Here is an 8124-nt window from a genome sequence, read left to right on the forward strand (position 1 = left end):
TGGGGCTGGATGGACAGGACCCCGTGGAGGGCTTGATGAACAGGACCACCCCGTGGAGGGCTGGATGAACAGTAGATGGTGGAGGGGTGCCCGTGGATGGGTGGTTGAACAAGACCCCGTGGTGTGGAGGGCTGGATGAATAGTAGACTGTGGAGGGGTGGTTGAACAGTAGCCGGTGGAGTAGCGCACAGTGGAGGCTGGATGAACAGGAGCCCGTGGATGAACAGTCGTAGGTGGAGGCTGGAGGAGGTCGACGGTGGATGAACAGTAGCTCGTGGAGGCTGGAGGAGGTCGACGATGGAGATGAACAATATCCCGTGGAGTCCCGTTTTGCAGTACGCCACACCCCTCCCGATGAACAGGACCCCCGTTTCGGCCGTAGCGCTCCAACACAAGTCCGTTTCCTCTGTTTTGCGGTACGCCACACCCCTCACGATCAACAGGACCCCTGTTTCGACCGTAGGAGGTCCATTTCGTCCGTTTTGCGGTATGCCACACCCCTCCCGATCAACAGGACCCCCGTTTCGACCGTAGGAGGTCCGTTTCCTCCGTTGTGCGGTACGCCACACCCCTCCCGATCAACAGGACCCCTGTTTCGACCGTAGGAGGTCCGTTTCCTCCGTTGTGCGGTACGCCAGGCCTCGTTTCCATCGCCTCTTCCGTCCAAGCCCTCCCGATGAACATGACCACGCATTCTGTTCTGACCCAGCCGCGTTGCCTCCCGATGAACACGACGCATTCCATCGCCTCCTCATGAACACGGCGACGACGCTGTTTCTCCATTCCGACCCAGCCATGTCAACTAGCCCTCGCCGTACGTATGCGCGAGTAGGCGTTCGAGACCCCGCCCGTATGTACACATACGTGGCCATATTTTCTTTCCTCCACCCTAGCCGCTGTACGTACGTGTACATGCTACGTGCGCGCCTCTACTACGACACGTGCGCGCCTCTACATCGACCAGTATATATGTACGTACACGTTCGCGACTAGAATGACAACGCTACGTACGCTTCGACCAGGTGGGTCCCGACTATCAGACACTTCCTTGCCTGCAAAGATGTAGCTGGTGGGTCCCAGCAGTCAGGGGGAGAATCTTTTTTTTGCCCAGACGCACTTCCTTGCGTGCGAACATGTAGCTGGTGGGTCCCAGCAGTCGGGGGGCTGGTGGGTCCCAGCAGTCAGGGGGGCGAATCGTTTTGGTTTTTTTGCCCGGGCGCACTTCCTTGCGTGCGAAGATATAACTGGTGGGTCCCAGCAGTCAGGGGGGCAAATCGTCTTTTTTTGCCCGGACACACTTCCTTGCGTGCGAAGGTGTAGCTAGTGGGTCCCAGCAGTCAGGGGGGAAATGTTTTTTTTACGAAATACGGTGGCCCGTCCGGTGGGTCCCTGCTGTCAGGTGGAGGAATCATTATTTTCCGCGTAATAAGGAGGCACTTCCTTGCTGCCGCCGTGGACCCAACTGTCAGCCTCTCCACGTACAGTCCACGTCCGATGGAAGTCATTCCTTAACCACCTTGACCACGCTGTGCCGAGAGCACTAGGGCGGTGGACGACGGCGAGGCCTAGGAAGGGGACGACACGGAGGTAGGGAAGACTCGGCAGTTGTTTCCCACATGGAGGGGAGTACGACTATACGAGGGTTTACTGGTTCGTCTGCGGTCGCCGGAGAATAACAACAGGTGTAGGTGAGTAGAGGGATGGCTAGGCCAGCGATGGGAGTACGGTCGAGCGGTGAGGCCTGCACGGCAGCATAACCGGCCGTGCGGAGGAGGTAGCAGGCAGTCCCGCCGGCGCTTGTTTGAGCGGCTGGAGCAGAAAGAGCAGAGATTGAAGAAGCACGACGGCCGTTGGATGGACATCCAACAGTCAGTGCTTGTGCGTCAACCTTTTTTTAGGAAAGCCTCAAATATGTGGAAAATAGCATACAACTCATCTGCCATTATTTCTAATAATTTACAGCGCATTTGCTAATTCTTAAGGTTTTTTTGGAGCCCATATTCTTTTTGTTTGCATTACTGCCCATATTGTGGCAACGGTTAAAAAATTATACGAAATTTTGCATATTTCGGTGCGGTTTGAACTGTTTTTAATCCCAAAATTTCGACTCACATTCAAACTGATTTTAAAAATACATGTATATCAATATAAAATCCAACAAATTCTCCACGCATAAAAATTAATGTCATTTAAAATCTTGAAATGAAAAATAGATATTTGAAACTAATCGCCGGTTTGATGTGTTTTAAAAATGTACAACCCATTTCTCATTACTGATGGGCCATTTTCTCAGCCAGCCGAATGAAAGCTCTCCTTGTCTTGAAAGATTTGCAGCCCAACAGGCCTGACAAAGCGACTTACTTGGCAAATCACAAAAAACTGGGCTGTGGCCGTGGACCCAGCTGTCAGCCTCTCCATGTACAGTACTCTTCCGATGGAAGTCATTCCTTGACCACGTTGACCACGCCGCGCGGAGAGCACCACGGCGGTGGACGACGGCGAGGCCTAGGAAGGGGACAACGCGGCAGTGGAAGCCCATGCGGAGAGGACTACGAGGGTTCACTGGTTCGGCTGCGGTGTGAGGCTGCCATCGCCGCAGGGCCTGGCCGGCGGTGGGAATAGTAGGGGGCGGTGAGGCCTCTGCGGCAGCACAGCCGGCCACGGGAGGCAGGAGCATGCGGCACGACCGGTGCTGCTTTGGGCGGCTGGAGCAAGAAGACCAGAGGTTGAAGAAGCACTACGGCCGTTGGATGGACATCGTACGGTCACTGGAGCTAGAATCGTTCATATTGACTAAGTTGACAAAGCCCTTCATCCCCGTCAACTTAGTAGATCCACAAGTCAGCATCCCAGCAAGGTGGGTCCCAGCTAGCCGGGGGAGTATTCATTTTTTTTGCGTAATAAGGAGGCACTTCCGGTGGGTCCGAGCTGACAGCGGGGGGAACGTTTTTTTCGCGAAATACGGTGGCCCGTCCGGTGGGTCCTAGCAGTCAGGGGGAAATGATTTTTTTCGCAAAATACTGGTGGCCCGTTCGGTGGGTCCCCGCTGTCAGGTGGAGGAATAATTATTTTCCACGTAATAAGGAGGCACTTCCTTGCGGCTGCCGTGGACCCGGCTGTCAGCCTCTCCACGTACAGTACTCTTCCGATGGAAGTCGGTCGCTGACCACATTGACCACGCCACGCCGAGAGCACCACGGCGGTGGACCACGGCAAGGCCTAGGAAGGGGACGACATGGAGCCGTGCAAGACGCGGCAGTGGATGCCCATGCGGAGAGGAGTACGAGCATTCACTGGTTCGGCTGCGGTGTGAGGCTGATGTCGCCGCAGAATAACAGGGGGTGTGGGTGAGTGGAGGGATGGCCTGGCCAGTGGTGGGAGTAGTATGGGGGCGGTGAGGCCTCCGCGGTAGCACAACCGGCCATGGGAGGCAGGAGCAGGCGGCACGACCGGCGCTGCTTTGGGCGGCTGGAGCAAGAAGACCAGAGGTTGAAGAAGCACTATGGCCGTTGGATGCACATCATACGGTCACTGGAGTATTGACTAAGTTGACAAAGCTCTCCGTCCCTGTCAACTTAGTAGGCCCACAAGTCAGCCCAACAATATGGTGGGTCCCAGCTAGCAGGGGGTATTCATTTTTTTGGGCGTAATAAGGAGGCACTTCCTTGCGTGCGAAGATATAGCTGGTGGGTCCGACCTGTCAGCGGGGGGAATGTTTTTTTTCGCGAAATACAGAGGCCCTTCCTATGGGTCCTAGCTGTCAGGTGGAGGAATCATTATATTGCGCGTAATAAGGAGGCATTTCCTTGCGTGCGGCCGTGGACCCAGCTGTCAGCCTCTCCACGTACAATCCACTTCCGATGGATGTCGTTCATTGACCACGTTGACCAGGCCGTGCCGAGAGCACCAGGGCGGTGGACGACGGCAAGGCCTAGGAAGGGAACGACATGGAGCTAGGGAATACTCGGCAGTTGTTTCCCATGCGGAGGGGAGTACGACTGTACGAGGGTTTACTGGTTCGTCTGCCGTCGCCGGAGAATAACAACAGGTGAGTAGAGGGATGGCTAGGCCAGCGATGGGAGTACGGTCGGGTGGTGAGGCCTGCGCGGCAGCACAGCTGGCCGCGTGGAGGAGGGAGCAGGCAGTCCCGCCGACGCTTGTTTGAGCGGCTTGAGCATGAAGATCAGAGATTGAAGAAGCACGACAGCCGTTGGATGGACATCCAACAATCACTGCTCTCGTGTGTTGACCAAGTTGACAGGGCGTTGCGTGTGCGTCAACCTTTTTTTATGAAAGCATATGCGTCAACCTGTAGTAGGCGCACAAGTCAGCCTCAAATCTGTGGAAAAGAACATAAAACCCATCTGCCATTATTTCTAATAATGTACAACCCATTTGCTAATTCTTAAGAATTTTTTTGGAGCCCGTCTTCTTTTTGTTAGCATCACACCCCATATTGTGGCCACAGTTAAAAATTATATGAAATTTTGCATATTTCGGTGCGGTCAACTATTTTTAATCCAGAAATATCAATTCACATTCAAACTATTTTGAAAAATAATTTATATAAATATAAAATCCAAATAATTGTCCATGCATAAAAATCAATGGAATTTAAGATCTTGTAATGAAAAAAAATTGAAACCAATTCCCGGTATGATGTATTTTAAAAATGTACAGCCCATTTCTGGGCAAACCAAATGAAACTCTCCTCGTCTTGAAAGATTTGCAGCCCAGCAGGGCCGATAAAGCAAGTAGGCCTTGTTTGGTATTTCTTTAAAAAAATAGAACTGGGCTAGCCATTTTCAGCAAGAAAAAAACACAACTGGGCTCATGATGTGGTAAACATAAATAAAACCCTGGCTAGACGGGCCACAGCCCCCGCACAGCCCCGTTGTTACCCTGATCTATCGCTAAAACTAGTATAAATAACAACTGCTTGTTCCTCAAAAAAAAACTGCGCGACTTGCTGGGTCCCTGTTGTCAGCCGCTCGTAGTGTAATTCTCTCGTTTATTGACTACGTTGACAATGGCGTGAGCCCCAGATGTCCAGCCTTTCCTATGAAAATTTATAGCCCATTTGATGTGCTAGTTCGAAATAAGTTTGTGGGTGGTGGTGGGGGCTAATCACTTGGCTTCTGTAATGCACAGTGAGCTCAAGCAGCCGGCGAGAGTGATGTTATTTCCCTTGGTTTGGATTTGTTACAATATTTCACTCTAAATTAAACGAATGCCATTTGCCTTGTTTCAAAGAAAATATGACAGTCACAGCCAAGTTGAAAAGGGCAGGAACATCTAACTCCAGCTTACAAACTGTACAAAAGCACGAGGGTTAATTGTTCATCAAGTTTACAAAAAACTAGATTGAAAAGGGCAACAACATCTGACTCCAGCATTGTTTTCGGTAGTCACAGTCAAATGGATCGGTCAGGTCCATAGAATGAACATCCCGGGTCGTAAAATTTACTAGATTTGACCACAATATGTTGTAAATAGAAGCCCGACACGTTCAGAAGCTCTTTTGCTCACCTGAAACTCCTTTTTTTGCTCTTCGACATACCCATCCGTCAAAACCATGTTGCTGATAAACTTAAGCCTGATGGATAATAGTAACCTCGCATTCAGCAGGAAGAATGTGACAAATCTTGTGTTTGCACGGTTGGCTACATATCGTTCTAGCGTTATTGTCTTCAATCGAATCTCATGAGAAGTGAGAAAATCCCGATGCTTACGAATCCACCGGTTGGTTATAACTTTCTTACCCCGTCCTGTTGCCTAAATAGACATGAAGATTGAAAACAGTTAAGGTCTAAAAGAAGAGTGTCGAAAGAGCAACAGCTGAACGGTTAATTCTAGTACACTATATGCGGGCTTCTAATGTGCGTGAAATTATCACCTTTATATACAACTTCTCCAGGCATGGAAAGCATTGCAGCAAGCCAATAATCTTGTTCAGATCAAAACTATTCATTTGGATATATAAGATCTTGACAGAATCCAGCACCATTGATAGGCCATCCAGGGAGAAACTCTTCATTGAGCATAGAACATAATATGAGTACAAAATGTGTACTCCAAGATGATATGTAAATTATGCGCAGAAATTTAAAATGCAGCTTATGGTTACAGGTGTAGATGATAATATAAAGTACCTGAAGAACCGTGGAGCCAAACACCATATTGAAATGAGCACAGAGATCATGTATTACACCCAAGGTCTCCAGTTTAGGCGCAGAGAGGACGGCTATTTGCAACGGTGAATAACTAGAATCAAGGATCAACCTTTGAAGTGAAGGGGCATCTTGGATGATGAGCTGCCTTCCGTCAAAAGAAATTCCAATTCTTACAAGGTTAGGCGACTTTATTTGGAGACAACCGATTCTAACTGTGAAAACAAGCACCAAGCACTCCAGCGCAGGGCAACTGGAGTGGATGATGCCGTGCAATGAGGCCTCCGATATACGAACCCGCACAAGTGAAAGTTTCTTGAGAAATGGGAGTCGAAGGTTTAGTACCAGATTGTCTGGTAGGTAGCACTGCGCAAAGGTGTCGGTGTGGAGAGAGGACGAAAACCCCGAGATGGACATCGGTGCTGAGGACACAAGTTCATGGCGTTCGGTATGTGGTATGTGATTTCTAGGGGAATAGTAGAACTCAAGCAACTGTAGTTCTATGAATTCAGGGGATTCCAGCCAGGCGTCCACCATGCAGGGCATGGTATGCTTGCTCAGGTAGCATGACGGGATGCAGAGGCTTTGAACGGGCCCTCGTGGGAGGAGATGATGGCTCTGGGTATTTCAAAATCATTGAAGAGAGATAGCTGACGACAGTCGAGATTAAAGGAACGTCGTGCCATAGAGGGCGCCACCGAATTGAGAGGATTTGGGTGCGGCAGCAATCCTTAGTGGGGAGAAGCGAGATGATCTCCCCAAGGATGGCGTCCGGGAGATCGCTGATGCGGTCCACCCGAGATTCTATGGGTTCCTCGGATCCGGTGGGGGCGGGGTCATCGCTTCTCTCCACGCTGCCAGGTGCAGGATCTACAACAGGCGTCGCCGCTGGCAGGAGCCTCATCTTCTTGGCGCTGGGGTCAGCCGACTCCATTTTTCTCGAGGGCATCACGTCGTGCTCATAGATTTGAGCAGAGTAACAAATGACGAGCCTAGTTGTAGTGCGAGTGAAGAAGAAGGGGAGCTGGCGGTTTTCTGTAGGAGTGAGGAAGAAGGGGAGCTGGGGTTTTCTGTAGGAGTGAGGTGAGGAATTTGGGGGTACGAGTGGAGCGAGCTGACATGAGGTGGGTGGGAGCGAGGAGGAAGAAGAGCACCTAGGTTTTTTTTGGGGGGCGGGGCGGTGTGCTGGGTGTGGGTAGCGCATCTCATTCAGTAAATATATGGGCTTTTGAATTGATTTTACTATTTACTAGTGTGGATGGGCTGTTTTGTCTTGGGACCCGAGAAACAATTACTACTAGTACAGTGGAGACACTCTACAGCTACCCAGAAAAATAATTACTACTAGTACAGTGGAGACACTCTACCGCTTCTGGCTCCTCCTAGGTCATTGAAACGTCTCCCTCTACTGAATGTCGTTATACTTTTGTTCACCGACATGCGGGCCATGCAGCGCGCGGGCCAAAATGCCATCCACCAAATTAGAAGGCAGTATGCAGGCGGAGAGTCATCCCGGTCGTAGCGCGGCAGTAATGAGCCGTCGTATCAACCATCATTTAACTCTTCGCTGAATCCCCTTCTCCCTCACCGTCTTCAAGAAAGGAAACACTTGCATCTGCCACTGTTCTTCTCTCCGAACGAAGGAAAGGTAAGTGGATCCGTGATGTTGGTATATTTTCGTTCAGAGGAAAAAAAGAACTTTTGCAAAGCAGTAACCGGTCCTCACTCTCTTTTTTGTTTCATTGTCATTGCGTTTGTGTTTTCCTTTCAGTGGTCTCCTAGTATTCATTAGTTTCATGATGGACCAAGGAGAACCAGGCAAAGATCTGCCAATATTGGAGCAGACGCGGGAGGCTGATCCCCACGAGACAGAGAGCTCCAAGAAGATGGAGGCAACCACCGAGGCGACCCCAGATACTGAGATGGTCAACGCCCCGTTTGAGGTTACAGCCCC

This window comes from Triticum dicoccoides, chromosome 3B, assembly GCF_002162155.2.
Source record: "Triticum dicoccoides isolate Atlit2015 ecotype Zavitan chromosome 3B, WEW_v2.0, whole genome shotgun sequence".
NCBI lineage: Eukaryota > Viridiplantae > Streptophyta > Magnoliopsida > Poales > Poaceae > Triticum > Triticum dicoccoides.